The following is a 20,886-nucleotide window of genomic DNA, read 5'->3' as shown; positions in this document are numbered from 1 at the left end:
TTTTTTAAAAAAATTATTATTTATTTATTTATTTTTGGCTGTGTTGGGTCTTCGTTTCTGTGCAAGGGTTTTCTCCAGCTGCGGCAAGCGGGGGCCACTCTTCATCGCGGTGCGCGGGCCTCTCACTATCGTGGCCTCTCTTGTTGTGGAGCACAGGCTCCAGACGCACAGGCTCAGTAGTTATGGCTCACGGGCCTAGTTGCTCCGCGGCATGTGGGATCTTCCCAGACCAGGGCTCGAACCCGTGTCCCCTGCATTGGCAGGCAGACTCTCAACCACAGCACCACCAGGGAAGCCCCAACCCAAATGGTTTTGATGAACCTAGGGGCAGGACAGGAATAAAGATGCAGATGTAGAGAATGGACTTGAGGACACGGGGAGGGGGAAGGGTAAGCTAGGACGAAGAGAGTAGCATTGAGATATATACACTACCAAATGTAAAACAGATAGCTAGTGGAAAGCAGCTGCATCACACGGGGAGATCAGCTCAGTGCTTTCTGACCACCTAGAGGGGTGGGATAGGGAGGGTGGGAGGGAGACACCAGACGGTGGGGATATACGTATCCATATAGCTGATTCACTTTGTTATACAGCAGAAACTAACACACCATTGTAAAGCAATTATACTCCAATAAAGATGTTAAAAATTTTTTCATATCAAGCTTCATCTTTGTGATATTATTAAAGGTCCTAATTGAATTGAAAATGCAAAAAATAAAATAAAAAAAAATGAAACAAATGTCTGTACCTTGTGTATCCCACTGAAAACACTACTTCCACTTTCCCCCCAAGAGGTATGTACTAACATGAGTTTCTAGTTTAGTCTTTTCTGACTTTTCTACATGTTTTCATATGTATGAATCCCTACCTAATATAATTTCTAGCTTGAATATTTTTGAACATGAAATCAATAGTATATTTATTTTAAGAGTACTTATTTATTTTTGGCTGCATTGGGTCTTTGTTGCTGCGCGCAGGCTTTCTTTAGTTGCGGCGAGTGGGGGCTACTCTTCGTTGCAGTGCATGGGCTTCTCATTGCCGTGGCTTCTCTTCTTGTGTAGCACAGGCTCTAGGCACGCAGGCTTCAGTAGTTTTGGCTCGCAGGCTCTAGGGCACAGGCTCAGTAGTTGTGGCTCACGGTCTTAGTTGCCCCACGGGATGTGGGATCTTCCCGGGCCAGGGCTCGAACCCGTGTCCCCTGTATTGGCAGGTGGATTCTTAACCACTGCGCCACCAGGGAAGTCCCCAATAGTATCTTACACTATAAATTCTTCTGTTGCTTGTTTTCAGCTCACAATATTGTTTTCAGGATTCATCCATGTTGTTACATGTGGATGGAATTCATTCTTTCTCACCATTGTGTAAAATAACTTTGTATGAATGAACCATAGTTTATTTATCCATTCTACTGTCAATGAACATTTGGGCTTTTCCCTGTCTACGCTATTATGAATGTTGCTGTCATAAGTATTATTTACATGTTTCCAAGTCTATTTTTATATAAAATTTTTTTCTAAAGTATAAATCTGGGAGCAGAATTGCTGCTTACTAGATTATATAAATATTCAGGTTTCCTAGAAAATGCCAAAATGTTTACCCAGTGCTTGTTTGAATACATATTCCTAAAAGAAATACATAATTCTTTTTTTCCATATTACTACCAGGAATACATCAGACTGATCTGCCAGTATCATTGTGGTTTAAATTTGTATTCTGATTACTAATAAGGTTGAAAATCTTTTCACATGTTTGTCATTTGTATATATTTATCAAATTCCTTGTATATTTTGTTCTCTTAAAAGATAAAAATAAATGTCTGTAGAGAAGTGTATTGGCCATGCCAATATGATCGTGCCAATAACAATGATAAAAGGAATTAGAAAACAGTCTGCCTCAATATATACCCCCCAAAATTCCAAAGTTCAGTATCATTTTCAAATAAGTGATACATTTTAAACCAAAATTTGAGAATTTAAAAAACATTTTTCATAATTTATGCAGCAGTGTATATAAATATATCCAAGTTGTCACTCGATAGAAGTTTACTCTTTTGTATTTAAATCTTATGAAGCACATAAGGTTAAAACCTTGGTGTTAGTCAAACTGTGGATGATAATATGTATGTAGTGGCTTTTAAGGAGCATTTTTATTTTACTATTTTTTAAAATAAATTTATTTATTTATTTTTGGCTGTGTTGGGTCTTCGTTGCTGCACGTGGGCTTTCTTCTTAGTTGTGGCGAGTGGGGGCTACTCTTCATGGTGGTGCACAGGCCTCTCATTAAGGTGGTTTCCCTTGTTGCGAAGCATGGGACCTAGGTGTGTGGGTTTCAGTAGTTGAAGCACGTGGGCTCGGTAGTTGTGGCTCGCGGGTTCTAGAGCACAGGCTTAGCAGTTGTGGTGCACAGGCTTAGTTGCTCCGTGGTATGTGGGATCTTCCCGGACCAGGGCTCGAACCCATATCCCCTGTATTGGCTGACAGGCATTGCCTGTCTCAGAAAGGATAGAGTCTCCAGTCCATGAACTGAGTCTTGCCCTGAGCTTTGTGGGTAACTTGGCAACTTGAGGAAATCATGACTCACGCTGTGTTTAGAGAATAATTTCTCCCCAGGAGTCCTGTGACTGTCCTATTTATAGCCAAGTCTCTAATGATTTAAGAAACAACTGAAGGACTGTTGTTAGGTCAATTAGTACTTCAAACACACCAATGAGAGCAGCAGTTTATTCTAAAGCCCAGAGCCTGAATGAACAGCAGGTAGAGTGGTGACAACAATGATGACTGGCTCACTTCAGTATTTGCTATGTTCTTTTCACCCTTTGGGTGTTGTCGGTGTCTCTTTTACATGTGGTCTCTTCTGTCTCCCCCTGCATCAGTCTGTTTCTTTGAACACGCCTCATTTTAATCAATCTTCTTCCCCAGATTCCATATTGATTTTTTTTTTAATAGAGGAACATATGATTTTTTAATTTTTTAATTTTTGGTTGCGTTGGGTCTTGGTGCGTGCAGGCTTTCTCTAGTTGCAGCAAGCAGGTGCTACTCTTCGTTGCAATGCATGGGCTCTAGGCGTGCAGGCTTCCATAGTTGTGGCACGTGGGCTCAGTAGTTGTGGCTCGCGGGCTCTAGAGCACAGGCTCAGTAGTTGTGGTGCATGGGCTTAGTTGCTCCGCGGCATGTGCGATCTTCCTGGACCAGGGCTTGAACCCGTGTCCCCTGCATTGGCAGGTGGATTCTTAACCACTGTGCCACCAGGGAAGTCCCCATATTGATTTTTTAATAGTGCCTTTGTCATACATTGTGACATCTCTTTTTCTAGCTTCTCTTCGGCATTTTTCCTTTTATATAAGCTTTGAGCTTTTAAATCTAAAACAACATAAGAGGTATGATATAAAATTGAATTATATATTATTAAGAGAGAAATGATTTTCGCTTTACGGTATTATGCCTTCCCACCTAGAGAACATGATTATATTTTCTATTTCTGCAGGTTTTATTCTATGCCCATCAGTGAAATTGTGCAGTTTTCTCATTAAGGTCATATACTTTTCTTGTTAAATTTATTACTAAGTATTTTCTAGTTCTTGATCATTACTGTGAATAATTTTCCCCCAGAAACTCATTGTGGATTTATCAATGCAATGTACCAAATCTGTTTTTAAACAAATTGCCTAAATTTTCCAGTTATATAATCACCTACCCAACCAAAAAAAATTCATCTTGTTTCCCAGATTTTTAAAATTTTTTCATTATTTTGTTTTCTACATCTGTCTAAAACACACACAAAAAAATTAAAAAGTATAAGGGCCTATTACCTCTCAATATCAATGTAACTGGTTTTAATAATTCTTAAAGTTTAAGTGGTTTTATAATATTTTATATATTAAATTTGCCTGTGGAGAACTTGGAGTGACTTTTGGTGTGAGTTGTAAAGTCTGTGGCTACACTCATTTTGGGGCATGTGTTTCCTCATTGTCCTGAAACAACTAGTGTTCCAGAAGTCTTGGGATATTTGCCCCCATGCGTTTGAGTTTCCACAGTGTTGTGATTTCAGCAGGACTGCCCCCATGGAACTCAGCCTCCACTGAAGTTTGAGTGGGTGCGACCTGTATTTTCCCAGGTGGCCAGCGGAGGGCGACCAGCCTGACTCTCATGCCAGTGCAGGCCCTGTCTTCTGCCCACAGGCTTGGCCCTGTGCACAGCTGACAGGCATTAGGTCTACACAGGACCAGCCAGGTCTGGCTTCAGGAATATGCGGACCTGCATCCACACTAGAGGAGCAGTCTTCCTCAAGAGTTGTTGGGAGGTTCCACCCTCGGAGGGACAGGTGAGGAAGATGTGGGGGGATGCTTCCTGCTGGGGGCTGAGGGATGAGGGTAGGGGGGGTCCATCTTGAGAAGACCCATCAGAGGAAAAGTTTGGGGAGGAATATTTTACTTAGTCATGTGTGTGGTGCAGGAGGAGTCCTGCATCCTTTTAGGGGGGTCCTGATCAGTTTTCCAGGTCACTGATTCGGCTGATTGTGCTTTCACTGATATAGGGTCCGGGCAGCTTTGTCTCACACTAACAAACCACATATGTGTGGGTCTGTTCATAAGCTCTCTCGACTCTTCCTCACAGACTGATGAGTTTATTTCTGGGATCTCCATTCAATTCCATTCATCTCATTGTATATCTTCAAGCCAGTATCACAGTTTTTCCCTCATTGTGGCTGTGTAAGTACATATGCAATTGGGAAGTGTGAGCCTTCAAATTAGATTTTCCTCGTGAAAAAAATTTTTTTAGACCTGTGGGGTGTCTGAATATTATATATTTTGCGGGTTCCATTTCTGTTTCCCCATTACCTGAATGTACCCCTTCCCTCTTTGCTTATGACCTCACGTCCCTATGACCTCCTGATTGTTTTAAGGTGTCAACAGTATGAACAGAGCTTCCACGTAAAAAAGAGTCCTTGCTTTTGTCTGGATAGTTTCTGAAAACAATTCCATGTCTCTTTGGAAGCTTGAAAGATGGTCTTCAGTGTTGGATTTGATTGGCTTTGGAACATGTTTCCAAAGGGTGTCTCGAGGGGTCTTCAGTGTGTTCCATCAGCAAGGAAGGAGATTCTAGGTCCATCTGCCTCATTACAAATAATTCAATTTCATTCCTTTTTATGGCCGAGTAATACTCCATTGTATTGCCACATCTTCTTTATCCATTCATTTGTTGATGGACATTTAGATTGCTTCCATATCCTGGCTATTGTTAAGTAGTGCTGCAATGAACATTGGAGTGCATGACTCTTTTTGAATTATGGTTTTCTGAGGGTATATGCCCAGTATTGGGATAGCTGGGTCGTATGGTAATTCTATTTTTAGTTTTTTAAGGAAGCTCCATACTGTTTTCCACAGTGGCTGTAACAATTTACATTCCCACCAACAGTACAGGAGGGTTTCCTTTTCTCCATACCCTCTCTAGCATTTACTGTTTGTAGATTTTTTGATGATGGCCGTTCTGACCGGTGTGAGGTGATATCTCATTGTGGTTTTGATTTGCATTTTTGTAATGATTAGTGATGTTGAGCATCTTTTCATGTATTTGTTGGCCATCTGTATGTCCTCGTTGGATAAATGTCTTTTTAGGTCTTCCGCACATTTTTGGATTGGGTTGTCTTTGAGATATTGAGCTGCTTGTATATTTTAGAGATTAATCCTTTGTCAGTTGCTTCATTTGCAAATATTTTCTCCCATTCTGAGGGTTGTCTTTTCGTTGTTTATGGTTTCCTTTGTTGTGCAATACCTTTTAAGTTTCATTAGGTCCCATTTGTTTATTTTTGTTATTTCCTTTAGGAGGTGGGTGAAAAAGGATCTTGCTATGATTTATGTCAAAGAGTGTTCTTCTTATGTTTTCTTCTAAGAGTTTTAGAGTGTCTGGCCTTACATTTAGGTCTTTAATCCATTTTGAGTTTATTTTTGTGTATGGTGTTAGGAAGTGTTCTAATTTCATTCTTTTATATGTAGCTGTCCAGTTTTCCCAGCACCACGTATTGAAGAGGTTGTCTTTTCTCTATTATATATTCTTGCCTCCTTTGTCAAAGATAAGGTGACCATATGTACGTGGGCTTACCTCTGGGCTTTCTATCCTGTTCCATTGATCTGTATTTCTGTTTTTGTGCCAGTACCATACTGTCTTGATTACTGCAGGTTTGTAGAATAGTCTGAAGTCTGGAAGCCTGATTCCTCCAGCTCCGTTTTTCTTTCTCAAGATTGCTTTGGCTATTCAGGGTCTTCCGTGGTTCCATACAAATTGTGCGACTTTTTGTTCTAGTTCTGTGAAAAATGCCATTGGTAATTTGATAGGGATTGCATTGAAACTGTAGATTGCTTTCAGCAGTACAGTCATTTTCGCAATATTGATTCTTCCAATCCAGGAGCATGGTATATCTCTCCATCTGTTTATGTTATCTTTGATTACTTTCATCAGTGTTTTATAGTTTCCTGAGTACAGGTCTTTTGCCTCCTTAGGTAGATTTATTCTTAGGTATTTTATTCTTTTTGTTGCGATGGTAAATGGGATTGTTTCCTTAATTTCTCTTTCTCATGTTTCGTTGTTAGTGTATAGGAATGCCAGAGATTTCTGTGCATTAATTTTGTATCCTGCAACCTTACCATATTCAGTGATTAGTTCTAGTAATTTTCTAGTGGCATCTTTAGGATTCTCTATGTATAGTATCATGTCATCTGCAAACAGAGACAAGTTTTAATTCTTCTTTTCCAATTTGGATTCCTTTTATTTCTTTTGCTTCTCTGATTGCTGCGGCTTGGACGTTGAATAATAGTGGCGAGAGTGGACATCCATGTCTTGTTCCTGATCTTAGAGAAAATGCTTTCAGTTTTTCACCATTGAGAATGATGTTTGCTATGGGTTTGTCATATATGGCCTTTATTATGTTGAGGTAGGTTCCCTCTATGCCCACTTTCTGGAGAGTTTTTATCATAAATGGGTGTTGAATTTTGTCAAAAGCTTTTTCTACATCTGTTGAGATGATCATATGGTTTTTATTCTTTAATTTGTTAATATGGTGTATCACACTGACTGTTTTGCGTATACTGAAGAATCCTTGCATCCCTGGGATAAATCCCACTTGCTCATGGTGCATGATCCTTTTAATATGTTGTTGGATTCTCTTTGCTAGTATTTTGTTGAGGATTTTTGCATCTATGTTCATCAGTGATGTTGGTCTATAATTTTTTTTCTGATATCTTTGGCTTTGGCATTAGGGTGATGGTGGCCTCATAGAACGAGTTTGGGAGTGTTCCTCCCTCTGCAAATTTTTGGAAGATTTTGAGAAGGATAGGTGTTAACTCTTCTCTAAATGTTTTATAGAATTCGCCTGTGAAGCCATCTGATCCTGGACTTTTCTTTGAAACTGTAGTTAAAAATCTTCCATTTCATTACTTGTGAATGGTCTGTTTATATTTTCTAATTCTTCCTGGTTCAATCTTGGAAGGTTGTACTTTTCCAAGAATTTGTCCATTTCTTCCAGGTTGTCCATTTTATTGGTATAGAGTTGCTTGTAGTAGTCTCTTATGATCTTTTGTATTTTTGTGGTGTCAGTTGTAATCTCTCCTTTTTCATTGCTAATTTTATTGATTTGAGCTCTCTCCCTTTTTTTCTTGATGAGTCTGGCTAAAGTTTTATCAATTTTGTTTATCTTCTCAAAGAACCAGCTTTTAGTTTTATTGATCTTTGCTATTGTTTTCTGTTTCCATTTATTTTTGCTCTGATCTTTGATTTCTTTCCTTCTACTAACGTTGGGTTTCCTTTGTTATTCTTTTTCTAGTTGCTTTAGCTGTAAGGTTAGATTGTTTGAGATTTTTCTTGTTTCTTTAGGTGATCTTGAATTGCTATGAAATTCCCTCTTAGAACTGCTTTTGCTGCATCCCATAGGTTTTGGATCATTGCGTTTTCGTTGTCATTTGTTTCTAGGTACTTTTTAATTTTCTCTTTGATTTCTTCAGTGATCTCTTGATTATTTAGCAGTGCACTGTTTAACCTTCATGTATTTGTGTTTTTTGCTGTTTTTTTCCCTGTGATTTCTAATCTCATATTGTTGTGGTCAGAAAAGTTGCTTAATACGATTTCAATTTTCTTACTTTTTCCAAGGTTTGATTTGTGACCCAAGATTTGATCTATTCTGGAGAACGTTCCACGTGCACTTGAGAAGAAAGTGTATTCTTCTGCTTTCGGGTAGAATGTACTGAAAATACCAATTAAGTCTACCTGGTCTACTGTGTCATTTAAAGCTTGTGTTTCCTTATTTATTTTCTATCTGGATGATCTATTGGTGTAAGTGGGGTGTTAAAGTCCCCCACTACTATTGTGTTACTGTCGATTTCTCCTTTTTTGGCTATTAGCATTTGTCTTATGTATTGAGGTGCTCCTATGTTGGGTGCATAAATATTTATAATTGTTATATCTTCTTCTTGGATTGATCCCTTGATCATTATGTAGTGTCCTTCCTTATCTCTTGTAACAGTCTTTAAAGTCTCTTTTATCTTCTATGAGTATTACTACTCCAGCTTTCTTGTGATTTCCGTTTGCATGGAATATCTTTTTCCATCTTCTCACTTTCAGTCTGTATGTATCCCTAGGTCTGAAGTGGGTTTCTTATAGACAGCATATATAAGGGTCTTGTTTTTGTATACATTCAGCTAGTCTGTGTCTTTTGGTTGGAGCATTTAATCCACTTATATTCAAGGTAATTACTGATATGTATGTTCCTATTACCATTTTAATTGATTTGAGTTTGTTTTTGTGGGTCTTTTTCTTCTCTTGTGTTTCCTGCTTAGAGAAGTTCCTTTAGCATTTGTTGTGAAGCTGGTTTGGTGGTGCTGAATTCTCATGGCTTTTGCTCGTCTGTAAAGCTTTTGATTTCTCTGTGGAATCTGAATGAGATCCTTGCTGGGTAGAGTAATCTTGGTTACAGGTTTTCCCCTTTCATCATTTAAAATATGTCCTGCCCCTCCCTTCTGGCTTGCAGAGTTTCTGCTGAAAGATCAGCTGTTAACCTTATGGGGATTCCCTGGTATGTTATTTGTTGCTTTTCCCTTGCTGCTTTTAATATTTTTTCTTTGTATTTAATTTTTGATAGTTTGATTAATATGTGTCCTGGCATGTTTCTCTTTGGGTTTATCCTGTATGGGACTCTCTGCACTTCCTGGACTTGAATGACTATTTTCTTTTCCATGTTAGGGAAGTTTTCAACTATAATCTCTTCAAATATTTCCTCAGACCCTTTCTTTCTCTCTTCCTCTTCTGGGACCACTATAATTCGAATGTTGGTGAGTTTAATGTTGTCCCAGTGGTCTCTGAGACTGTCCTCAATTCTTTTCATTCTTTTTTCTTTATTCTGCTTTGGGGCAGTTATTTCCACTATCTTATCTTCCAGGTCACTTATCCGTTCTTCTGCCTCAGTTATTCTACTATTGATTCCTTCTAGAGTATTTTAAATTTCAGTTATTGTGTTATCACTGTTTGTTTGCTCTTTAATTCTTCTAGATCCTTGTTACATGTTTCTTGTATTTTCTCTATTCTGTTTCCGAGATTTTGGATCATCTTTACTGTCAGTCAGTACTCTGAATTCTTTTTCAGGTAGGCTGCCTATTCTGTCTTCATTTATTATTTGGTCTCGTAGGTTTTTACCTTGCTCTTTCGTCTGCCACATATTTTTTTGTTGTTTCTTTTTTATTTTTTGATGGGTGGGGCTGTATTCCTGTCTTACTGGTTGTTTGGCCTGAGGTGTCCAGCACTGGAGTTTGCAGGCAGTTGGATAGAGCCAGGTCTTGGTGCCAAGATGAGGACCTCCAGGAGGCCTCACTCTGATTAATATTCCCTGGGGTCTGAGGTTCTCTGCTAGTCCAGTGGTTTGGAGTCGGAGCTCCCACCACAGGAGCTGGGGTCCGACCTCTGGCTGGGAACAAAAATCCTGCAAGCCACGTGGTGAAGCAAAAAACCAAAAATACAATCACAAAAAATTAAAAACAAAATAAAATTAGAAAGATAAAAAATAATATATTGGGAAAAGTAGTAATATAATTGAAACAACTGCAATAAGGTAAAACAAAACCACAACAGAAAAAAAGCCAAAAGCCGCAGAACAATAACAAAATATAAAAAATAAAATTAGAAAAATAAAAGATTAGAAAAAAATATATAAAGGAATCAACATCAGTGAATCAACAACAAGGTAAAACAGAACCCCAATCTAAGAGGAAAAAAAAAACAAAAACAAAAAAAACCTTGGCTACAGGTGGTGGTGGGGGGCAGTGTGGAGTGTAGGCAGAGGTGGAACTCCTCAGGCAGGGGCAGGGTTTAGGGTGGGGCAGGACCTAGGTGGGTGGGTTGGGTGACATTTGAGTGTGAGGTGGAGCCTAGGCTCAGGACCCAGGCAGCCAGAAAAGGCCTTGGGGACAGAGCCCAGGCAGGGCAACATTCAAGCATGGGGCGGGGCCTCTGCTTAGGACCTGCCTGGAAGTGGAGAGGTAGCACATCCAAAGGGCTGCCTACGGAGTGTGGAGTTCTGGAGTTTGGAGGTAAGGCCCTCAGCGAGGATGTGTGGGTGGGGTTTAGGCCCAGTGTGTTGGAGGGAATCTCCGAGTATAGAGGTAGGGCCCTGGGTGGGGGTGTAGGGGCGGGGCTTGGGTCTGTGGGCAGTAGGGAGGATCCGAGGGCAGAGGATTAGGCCTGGGAGCCCAACAGGCTCCCCAGTGCCTAAGTGGGCAGAGAAATCACTGCCCGTGTTCCCTTCTGTTCCTCTGCATCCCCCCATGTCTCCCCCAGGGTCTACCCCATTCCTGCTGGACCCCAACCGTGGGTGTAGGAACTCCTCCCCTCCCCCAGCCACCCCTCAGGGGTGCCAGCTCTGTAGGTCCAGCCTTTACTTTTGCTCCCCCTTCCCTCCCTCCCACTCCCTTAGGACCTGCGTGGCTGGAGGGGGCCTCCGTGAGCAGAGGATCAGGATCGGGAACTCAGCAGGCTCCCGGGGGCCCAAGAGGGCAGGGTAAACCTGGCCATGCTCCCTTTTGATCCTCTGCCCTCCCAATGGTCCCCCAATTTCCCCCATTGGGCATAGGATCCCTTCTCCCCCAGCCACCCCTCAGGGTCGCCAGTACAGTCCCACCTCCTCTTCTCCTCACCCCTCACTCCCCTGCCATGCCCCACGTCCTACCCCATCGCTGGGGGTTCTTCCCATCCCTTTAGGTGTCCGAGGTCCCCCACCGGTGCCTGGTAGGTGCCCTAGTTGTGCAGAGATGCGAATTCTGCATCAACCTAGTCTGAAATCTTGACTCCTCTCCCAAGTCATATTTTTATCTGCACTACTTTATTACCTGTAGTTCATCTCAGGCCCAATGTCTGTTCAGATCTTTACCCATTGTGAATGTAGCTGTTTGGTTTCTCATTCTTTTCACAAACTGAGTAAAATTTCTTTATCTGATATATGTTTGGGAAATATATATTTCTCTCAGTGTGTGGCTTCTCTTTTTGCTTAGGGAGGAAGGTAATTCACAGAGGAGAATAACACATGCATCAGGTGTTACTGCTGTTTGTTTCCTCTTGTGTGAGGGCTTTTTGTTCCAAATCCTGCTTCGTGAGCTATGTGACCAGACCCATGGCTGCCCTCATACTGTCTACACCTTAAAGGAATCAAGAGATCTTCAATACATGTGTGCCTCAGCAAAGGGGAGGGGGATGTACATCTCAGTGAAGGGGAGCAGAAAAGAACACACCAAAATATGGAATTTCAATGACCCCATAGCTCTAACACAATTATTTTTTTTAAAAAACCCTCAAATTTGAAGGCTCACACCTCCCACTTTCAAATGTTCTGAACACAACCCCAGGAAATGAAACATGGTGAAACTGACATGAGGATATATACTGAGATGAATAGAATTGAAAGGAGATCCAAGAAATAAACTCATCAGTCTGTGAGAAAGAGTCGAGAGACCCCAGGAAGAAGACACACGTCTCTGGTGTGTTAGCCAAAGACAAAGCTACCAGGGACCTAGAGCAGTGAAAGGACAGTCACCCTAACAACAACAAAAAAAAGACCTAGAATATGGAACATCATGACCCTAAAAGAGGACACCAGAGTCCTTCCCCATCCCACACAAGACTCCTCCCCCATTTTTCCTCTGCTGGGGCCTCTGAGACAGACCTCCCTGCCCCGAGTACCCCCAACCAGCAGTCCCTGTCAGGAAACATCCCCCACCCCATTTCCTCACCTTTCCCTACCAGGCCAGCACCTCCCAGCAGGTCTAGAGGAAACCTAGCTACCCTCCATGTGGATGCAGCTCTGCATTTTCCCGAAGCCAAAGCCCTGGCCTGTCCTGGAGAGACCTAACGCCTGTCAGCTGTGCACAGGGCCAAGCCTATGGGCACAAGAGGCAGGTACCACATTGGTGAGAGGCTGGTTTGTCGCCCTCCACTGGCCAACTGGGAAAATGCAGGGGGCACCCACTCCCACTACAGTGGAGGCTGAATTTTTTGCGGGCAGTCCTGCTCAATGCAACACACTCTCCAAGTTCCAAGGGACAGAAGCCAATATCCCAGGACTTCTGGAACCCTAATTATACGACAATTAGGAACCACGTGCCATGAAACGAATGTAGGCACAGACTTTACGACTTGCACTAAAAGTCACTCCAAATTGTCTGCAGGCAAATTGAAAATATACGAAACCATAAAAAGTTACAGAGGATCACAGAGAAGAATATCAACACGGCCATGGGTCTCATCACGTCCATCATGAGCTGTGATTTTCAACACACATCATGAAGAGCCTTCACCCATAAGGAAACAAAATATAACAATTACTTTATTAAATGAAAATTTCTCCATGCTGAAATACCTTATGCCGAAAGTCAGAAGACAAGCCACAAACTGGAAGAAAAAACGTATCTGCCAAACACAGATTGGATAAAGAATTTTTCCTCAGAGTAGACAAAGCACGAAAACAAACAGCTCCATTCAAGATAAGTCAAGATCTGAAGAGACACCAGGCCTACGAAGATATACAGATAATACATAAGTGGACAGAAATATGATCCAGATTGGACCTTATGAGGAATGCAAAATTACAACCACAAGACAGCACTACACACATCTAAGTCCTGCTAACCTCCTCCCGAAATGATGATACCCATCACTGGAGGATGGGGAACAACAGCAACTCTCCTTTCTTGCTGATGAAACCCATATAACAGCCCACAGAGACACCATTGGGTACCATTTGCCAAAGCCAAAATAGTCTAACACCTGCACACCACCAGGCAGGTCTCCCAGCATTCACACTATTGATTTGAAAACCTGTAACCAAACCAAAACAAAAACAATGTTTTGCACAGAAGCTCCACTCATACTGTCTACACCTTAAAGGAATCCAGAGGTCTTCAATATATGTGTGCCTCAGCAAAGGGGAGCAGAACAGGACACCCCGAAATATGGAATGTCAATGGACCCCACAGCTTAACATAATTATTTAAAAAGGAAAAACCTCAAGATAGAAGGCTCAGACCTCCCACTTTCAAATGTTCTGAAAGAACCCCAAGAAATGAAACATGGTGAAACTGGCATAAGGATGTATATTGAGATGAATCCAAAGGATCTCCCAGAAATAAACCCATCGGTCTGTAAGGAATAGTCAAGAGACCCCAGCAAGAACACACACATCTCTGGTGTGTTAGCTGAAGACAAAAGCTGCCAGGCACCTAGAGCAGTGAAAGGACAGTCACCCTAACAACAACAACAAAAAGACCTAGAATATGGAACATCATGACCCTAAAAGAGGACACTGGACTCCTTCCCCACCCCACACAAGACTAGAAGTCACAATATTCCTCCCCATTTTTCCTCTGCTGGGGCCTCTGAGACAGACCTCCCTGCCCCCAGTAACCCCAACCAGCAGCCCATCAGGAAACATCCCCCCACCCCGCCATTTCCTCACCTTTCCCTACCAGGCCAGACGTCCCAGCAGGTCTAGAGGAAACCTAGCTACCCTCCATGTGGATGCAGCTCTGCATTTTCCCGAAGCCAAAGCCCTGGCCTGTCCTGGAGAGACCTAACGCCTGTGAGCTGTGCACAAGGCCAAGCCTGTGGGTAGAAGAGGAAGATCCCGCACTGGTGAGAGAGGCTGATTTGTCACCCTCTGCTGGCCAACTGGGAAAATGCAGGGGGCACCCACTCCCACTACAGTGGAGGCTGAATTTTTTGCGGGCAGTCCCGCTCAATGCAACACACTCTCCAAGTTCCAAGGGACAGCAGCCAATATCCCAGGACTTCTGGAACCCTAATCATAGGACAGTTAGGAACCACGTGCCACGAAACGAATGTAGGCACAGACTTTACGACTTGCACTAAAAGTCACTCCAAATTGTCTGCAGGCAAATTGAAAATATACGAAACCATAAAAAATTACAGAGGATCACAGAGAAGAATATCGACACGGCCATGGGTCTCGTCACATCCATCACGAGCTGTGATTTTCAACACACATCATGAAGAACCCTCACACAAGAGGAAACAAAAAGTAACAACAATTACTTTATTAAATGAAAATTTCTCCATGCTGAAATACCTTATGCCGAAAGCCAGAAAACAAGCCACAAACTGGAAGAAAAAACATATTTGCCAAACACAGATCAGATAAAGAATTTTTCCTCAGAGTAGACAAAGAACTTGAAAACAAAAGCTCCATTCAAGGTAAGTCAAGATCTGAAGAGACACTTGGCCTACAAAGATATACAGATAATACATAAGTGGACATATGTGGAAATATGATCCAGATTGGATTTATGAGGAATGCAAAATTACAACCACAAGACAGCACTACACACCTCTGAGTCCTGCTAACCTCCCGAAATGACGATACCCATCACCGGAGGATGAGGAACAACAGCAACTCTCCTTTCTTGCTGATGAAATGCAGATAATGATCCCTGGAGACACCATTGGGCACCATGGGCCAAAGCCAAAAGAGTCTAACACCTGCAGACCACCTGGCAGGCCTCCAAGCATTCACGCAGTTGGTTTGAAAACCTGTATACAAACAAAAACAAAAACGATGTTTTGCTCGGAAGCTCCACTCATGCTGTCTACACCTTAAAGGAATCAAGAGGTCTTCAATACATGTGTGCCTCAGCAAAGGGGAGGGGGGTGTACATATCAGCAAAGGGGAGCAGAAAAGAACACCCTGAAATATGGAATGTCAACAGACCCCACAGCTCTACCAGAGTTATTAAAAAAACAAAAACAAAAAAAAACAAGATTGAAGGCTCAGACCTACCACTTTCAAATGTTCTGAACACAGCCCCTGGGAAGTGAAACACGGTGAAACTGGCATGAGGATATATACTGAGATGAATGGAATTGAAAGGTGATCCCAGAAATAAATCCATCGGTCTGTGGGGAAGAGTCAAGAGACCCCAGGAAGAACACACACGTCGTCCCTGGTGTGTTAGCTGAAGACAATGCTGCCAGGGACCTAGAGCAGTGAAAGGACAGTCATGCTAAGAAAACAAAAAGACCTACAATATGGAACATCATGACCCTAAAAGAGACTCCTTCCCCACCCCACACAAGACTGACTAAAATTCACAATTTTCCTCCCCCATTTATTCCTCTGCTGGGACCTCTGAGATGGACCTCCCTGCCCCCGGTACCCCCAACCAGCAGCCCCCTTCAGGAAACATCTTCCCCTCATTTCCTCACCTTTCCCTACCAGGCCAGCACCTCCCAGCAGGTCCAGAGGAAACTTAGCTACCCTCCATGTGGAAGCAGCTCCACATTTTCCCGAAGAAAATCGACACGGCCATGTGTCTGGTCATGTCAATCACGAGCTGTGATTTTCAACACACACCCTGAAGAGCCCTCACACAAGAGGAAACAAAAAGCAACAACACGTACTTTATTAAATGAACATTTCTCCTCACTGACATACCTTAATCTGAAAGCCAAAAGTGCAGCCACAAAAAAATGGAGGTAATGAATGCAACAACCAAAAAAGAAAACCTTGAAACTGGCAGAGAGAAATATTTGCTGAATACACATGGGATAAAGAATATTTACTCACGTAAGACATAGAACTAGAAAAGCATCAACTACACTCAAAATACATAAACATCTGAATAGACAGGATGGGCAACACCTGCAGATCTGGGGAAGGTGCCAAAGAGTGTCTGCTTTTCGACTGTGTGCTCCTGTGCGGAAGATAGTGACAAAGCTGCCAGACAGGGCCGGAATGTGCGAAAGAGTCTGGGGCATTGATGCCATGGATTGAAATAAATTCAGTGAACTCCCCGATTACGTGGACATCTTTCCAGGACAGTTAAGAGCACAGATGGGCACTTGCTAGGCAGGGATACGTTTCAGTGGTCGGCCATGCAGTGAGTGATTCAATTGGAGGTGGTGAGCCTGGATGTAGAGGGTCCTGTTGGGAAACTCCTGGGACATTCCTGTAAGAAAAAGTTGAGTCCTGCGCCAGGGCAATGGTTGTGAGGCTCGGTCATTGGGAAGAGGCAGTACAGATATTCAAGTGGCAGAATCAAGTACCAGGAGTTAGCTGTAGGAGGGAAGGCAAGGAAGGAGTCCCATCTATACTCAGATTTCTGGCTCAGACAACTGGACTTAACACTGCACCAACTGGCACATTGGAAGTAGATGGGCCACGAAGCAGGTGCAGACAGATGATGAGCAGTTCAGTGATCGGTGTCAGACACGTTGTGAAAGCCCCGGTGGAATAAAGGTGTGCTCGTCTGAACTCTGACTCCTGGTTCATTCTGCCTGCCCAGTTTTGTACATCACACCTCGTCAGTTTTAAAACACACATCCTTTTTCACTTCTCTGAAATCAGGATTTTTTAAATGACTGTGTGACATGGTTTAGTGGGCAGTGTACTTTTTTAGAGGTACATAAAATAGTGGTTCTTCTTACAATGGACGAAATCTTGGCTTTGGTGAAATACAATGTCTATCAAACTCAGAAGAAAATAATACATGACTGTCTCTCCTTATGTCCTAAATTTTACCGTGTTCCAAAAAGATCTGAAGTACCCTTTCAAAATAAAGCTCATAGAACAGGACAATTTCTGTAAAAAGACAAAATCCACGCCTGGGATCGAATATTGGAAAGAATCCTCAGAAGGCCCTTCTCTCCCACAGGAGGGGTTATCAGTTGACTGTGTTTACAGCTCAAATAAAAACAACAGAATGGGAATTCCCTGATGGTCCAGTGGTTAAGAGTTGGCCTTTTCACACTTTCACTGCTGTGGCCCAGGTTCAATCCGTGGTCAGGGAACTAAGATCCCAGAAGACTTTTGGCACAGCCAAAATAAAAACAAAAAACACAGAAGGACAAACAAGCTTCCAGAAGCTCCCAATCCTAAGAACTAAAACCCAAACCAGGAGACAGAATAATCTAGAAAAAAAAAATAACAGGAATAAATTTACTTTCAGATAGCACAGAGACGGGTGTGGCCTGGAGGTCTCAGGAATGGCATCTTTTAAAAAGAGTGGATTTGGTGGGGACTTAAGAGCTTCATTGCTGCTCTTCCCAAAAAGAATATGATGAAAGACAAGGCCCATTAATATCTCAGTGATACTGTTCAAGGTCTTCATACATCTTCACTGAAGAACTGAACAAACATCTCCTGGAACAAACAAAACATTCTGAAAGAACAGCCTGTGTGCTTTCTAGACTGTTCTGTGGCACAGCACACAGCTGGGTCCACACTCATTTTGGGAGAAGCCAGGCTGCTGCCACATGCAGGAAGCAGAGGCTCTGACTCACTGAAAGTAGTGAGTCCTTCCACATTGGGGTTCACAGTGCAGACCATGTGGCTGCCTGCCTCCTCCACACAGTAGCAAAACAAGGGCTCCAAGACGTCAGCATCTGAAACCCCAAGGGCTTTACTTCAACTCTCTTCTGAAACTTTGCATCTCCCCACCCATCACTGAATGCCAAGTCACCCCTTTCCTTTCCACAGCTCTGACCTTTTCCAGCTTCTGTTACCAGGCTCTACTTGGGACTAATAAGAATAGCAATAGGACTTCCCTGGTGGCGCAGTGGTTAAGAATCCGCCTGCCAATTCAGGGGACATGGGTTCAAGCCCTGGTCCAGGAAGATCCCAAATGCCGCGGAGCAACTAAGCCCATGTGCCACAACTACTGAGCCTGCACTCTAGAGCCCATGAGCCACAACTACTGAGCCTGCATGCTACAACTACTGAAGCCCACATGCCTCGAGCCTGTGCTCCACAACAAGAGAAGCCACCACAATGAGAAGCCCACGCACTGCAACAAAGAGTAGCCCCTGCTTGCTGCAACTAGAGAAAGCCTGTGTGCAGCAATGAAGACCAAACACAGCCAAAAATAAATATTAATAAATAAATAAATAAATAAAACAAGAATAGCAATAAGTATGGAAGTGTTCATACTAACAGCTACAATTTTTGAGAACCTGCCATGTGCCATGCTTTGTTTATGTGTTCTCATTTAATTCTCACACAAATTCCTGGGAGCATGAATCCCATTTTCTTAATGAAATCCTGGACACTGAAGGCAGAAAAATATGGTTCCTATGTATCAGTTTAAAGAAAAATATCTTAAGTCAAAAGTGGGGGGAGGTGGTATATTACTATTTGTTATATTATTCTTTATACGTCTGTGTTTCCACAGCCAATTTCTTTTCATTAATAGAAAAATGAGCCTAAAGTTTACCACTCAGCCTAAAAATACCACCACTACCAACACCAAGAGAATAGCAGGAAGAAGTGCTGCTGGCCGCTTGTACCCCCACACCCCGAGATGCCTTCACCTGGTTTATTTTGACTATTTAAAGGCTGCACCTGAGGGAGAAACAGAGAAATAATAAGCAAAAGGACCAGATTCAGGAAACTCTTGTTCTACAAATACGTGTGGCTAGAGGTCTTTAAATTGTTAGGCACAGACTCTTATTAAAAATAACGGTGCCAGAGAAGGACGTCAGCTCACCTTCTCTCACAACAACACCAAAATCACAACTAACTGCTGTGATCACAACACAGCAAATCACAACAAAAAAACAATGGAACCTACCAGAAAAATTATCCTACATCCAAAGACACAGAAGAAACCACAATGAGATGGTAGGAGGGGCACAATTGTGATAAAATCCAATCCCATACCCACCAGGTGGGCAACGCACAAACTGGAAAATAATAATATCGAAGAGGTTACCCCTCAGCAGTGAAAGTTCTGAGCCCCACATCAGGCTCCCCAGCCTGGAGGTGTGGCATCTGGAGGAGGAGCCCCCAGAATATCTGGCTTTAAAGACCAGTGGGGTTTGATCACAGGAACTCCACAGGACTTTGGGAAACAGAAACTCCACTCTTGGAGAGAGCATACAAGGTCTTGTGTGCATCAGGACCCGGGGGAAAAAGCAGTGACCTCATAGGAGCCTAGGCCAGACCTACCTGGTGGTATTGGAGAGTCTCCTGTAGAGGTGGGGGGTGACTGTGGCTCAATGCAGGGACAAAGACACTGGTGGTGGTAGTTCTGGGGGATTCTCATTGGCGTGAGCCCTCCTGGAGGGTGCCGTTTTCTCACCAAGACCTGGCCCTACCCAACCTATAGGCTCCAGTGCTGGGACTCCTCAGACCAAACCAACAGGACAGGAACACATCCGCACCCATCAGCAGACAGGCTGCCTAAAGTCTTCCTGAGCTCACTGCTTCCCACTAAACACACCCCTTGACACAGCCCTGGCCACCAGAGGGACAAGACCCAGATCCATCCACTAGTGGGCACGAACCAGTTCCTCCCACCAGAAAGCCTGCACAAGCTTCTTAGACCAGCCTCATCCTCTAAGGGGTAGACACGAGAAGCAAGAAGAACTACAACCATGCAGCCTGCAGAACGGAAACCGCAATCACAGAAAGTTAGACAAAATGAGATGTCAGAGGAATATATCCCAAACGAAGGAACAAGATAAAGCCCCAGAAGAACAACTAAGTAAAGTGGAGATAGTCGATCTACCCGAAAAAGTATTCAGAGTAAAGACAGTAAAGATGATCCAAGATCTTACAAAAAGAATGGAGGCACAGACTGAGAAGACAAAAGAAATGATTAACAAAGAGCTAGAAGATCTAAACAAACAGAGATGAACAATAAGATAACTAAAATGAAAAATACACTAGACAGAATCGACAGCAGAATAAATGAGTCAGAAGAAAGGCTACGTGAGCTGGAAGACAGAATGGTGGAAATCCCTGCCATGGAACAGGATAAAGAAAAAAGAATGAAAAGAAATGAGGACAGTACAAAAGACTTCTGGGACAACATTAAACACACCAACATTCACATTGTAGGGTTCCCAGAAGGAGAAGAGAGAAAGGACCTGAGAAAATATTTGAAAAGATAATAGCTGAAAACTTCCCTAACATGGGAAAGGAAGCAGTCACCCAAGTCCAGGAAGCACAGAGAGCCCCAGTCAAGATAAACCGAAGGAGGAACATGCTGAGACACATAGTAGTCAAACTGACAAAAATTAAAGACAAAGATAAAAAATTAAAAGCAACAAGGGAAAAGCAACAAATAACATACAATGGAATACCCATAAGGTATCAGCTAATTTTTCAATGGAAACTCTGCAGGCCAGAAGGTAGTGGAACCATATACTGAAAGTGATGAAAGGGAAGAACCTACAACCAAGAATACTCTACCCAGCAATCTCATGCAGATTCGAAGAATTCAAAAGCTTTACAGACAAGCAAAAGCTAAGAGAATTCAGCAGCACCAGACCAGCTTTGCAACAAATGCTAAAGGAACTTCTCTAGGTGGGGAAAAAAAGAAAAAAAAAGAAAAAGGCCACAACTAGA

The 20,886-nt window shown here is 42.6% G+C and overlaps 1 long non-coding RNA gene across 2 annotated transcripts in view; it reads right to left on the bottom strand.

Annotated features, from left to right (window-relative positions):
• The window catches only part of LOC133077953 (uncharacterized), a 39,244-nt gene continuing 18,358 nt past the window's right edge, over nucleotides 1–20,886 (bottom strand). The window contains exons 2-4 of one of the 2 annotated variants that reach the window (XR_009697820.1): nucleotides 15,319–15,516; nucleotides 14,870–15,071; nucleotides 1–321 (exon numbers count right to left, since the gene is read on the bottom strand). This is a non-coding gene — a long non-coding RNA (uncharacterized LOC133077953). Of the gene's footprint in view, nucleotides 322–2,003; nucleotides 3,360–14,869; nucleotides 15,072–15,318; nucleotides 15,517–20,886 lie in introns of those variants that run through there. The other variant, XR_009697821.1, reaches the window with a different exon arrangement.

The sequence above is a fragment of the Eubalaena glacialis genome, chromosome 18 (genome assembly GCF_028564815.1).
Source record: "Eubalaena glacialis isolate mEubGla1 chromosome 18, mEubGla1.1.hap2.+ XY, whole genome shotgun sequence".
Taxonomy (NCBI): domain Eukaryota; kingdom Metazoa; phylum Chordata; class Mammalia; order Artiodactyla; family Balaenidae; genus Eubalaena; species Eubalaena glacialis.
Note: the sequence above shows the minus strand (reverse complement) of the source record. Positions and strands in the feature narration are given on the sequence as shown.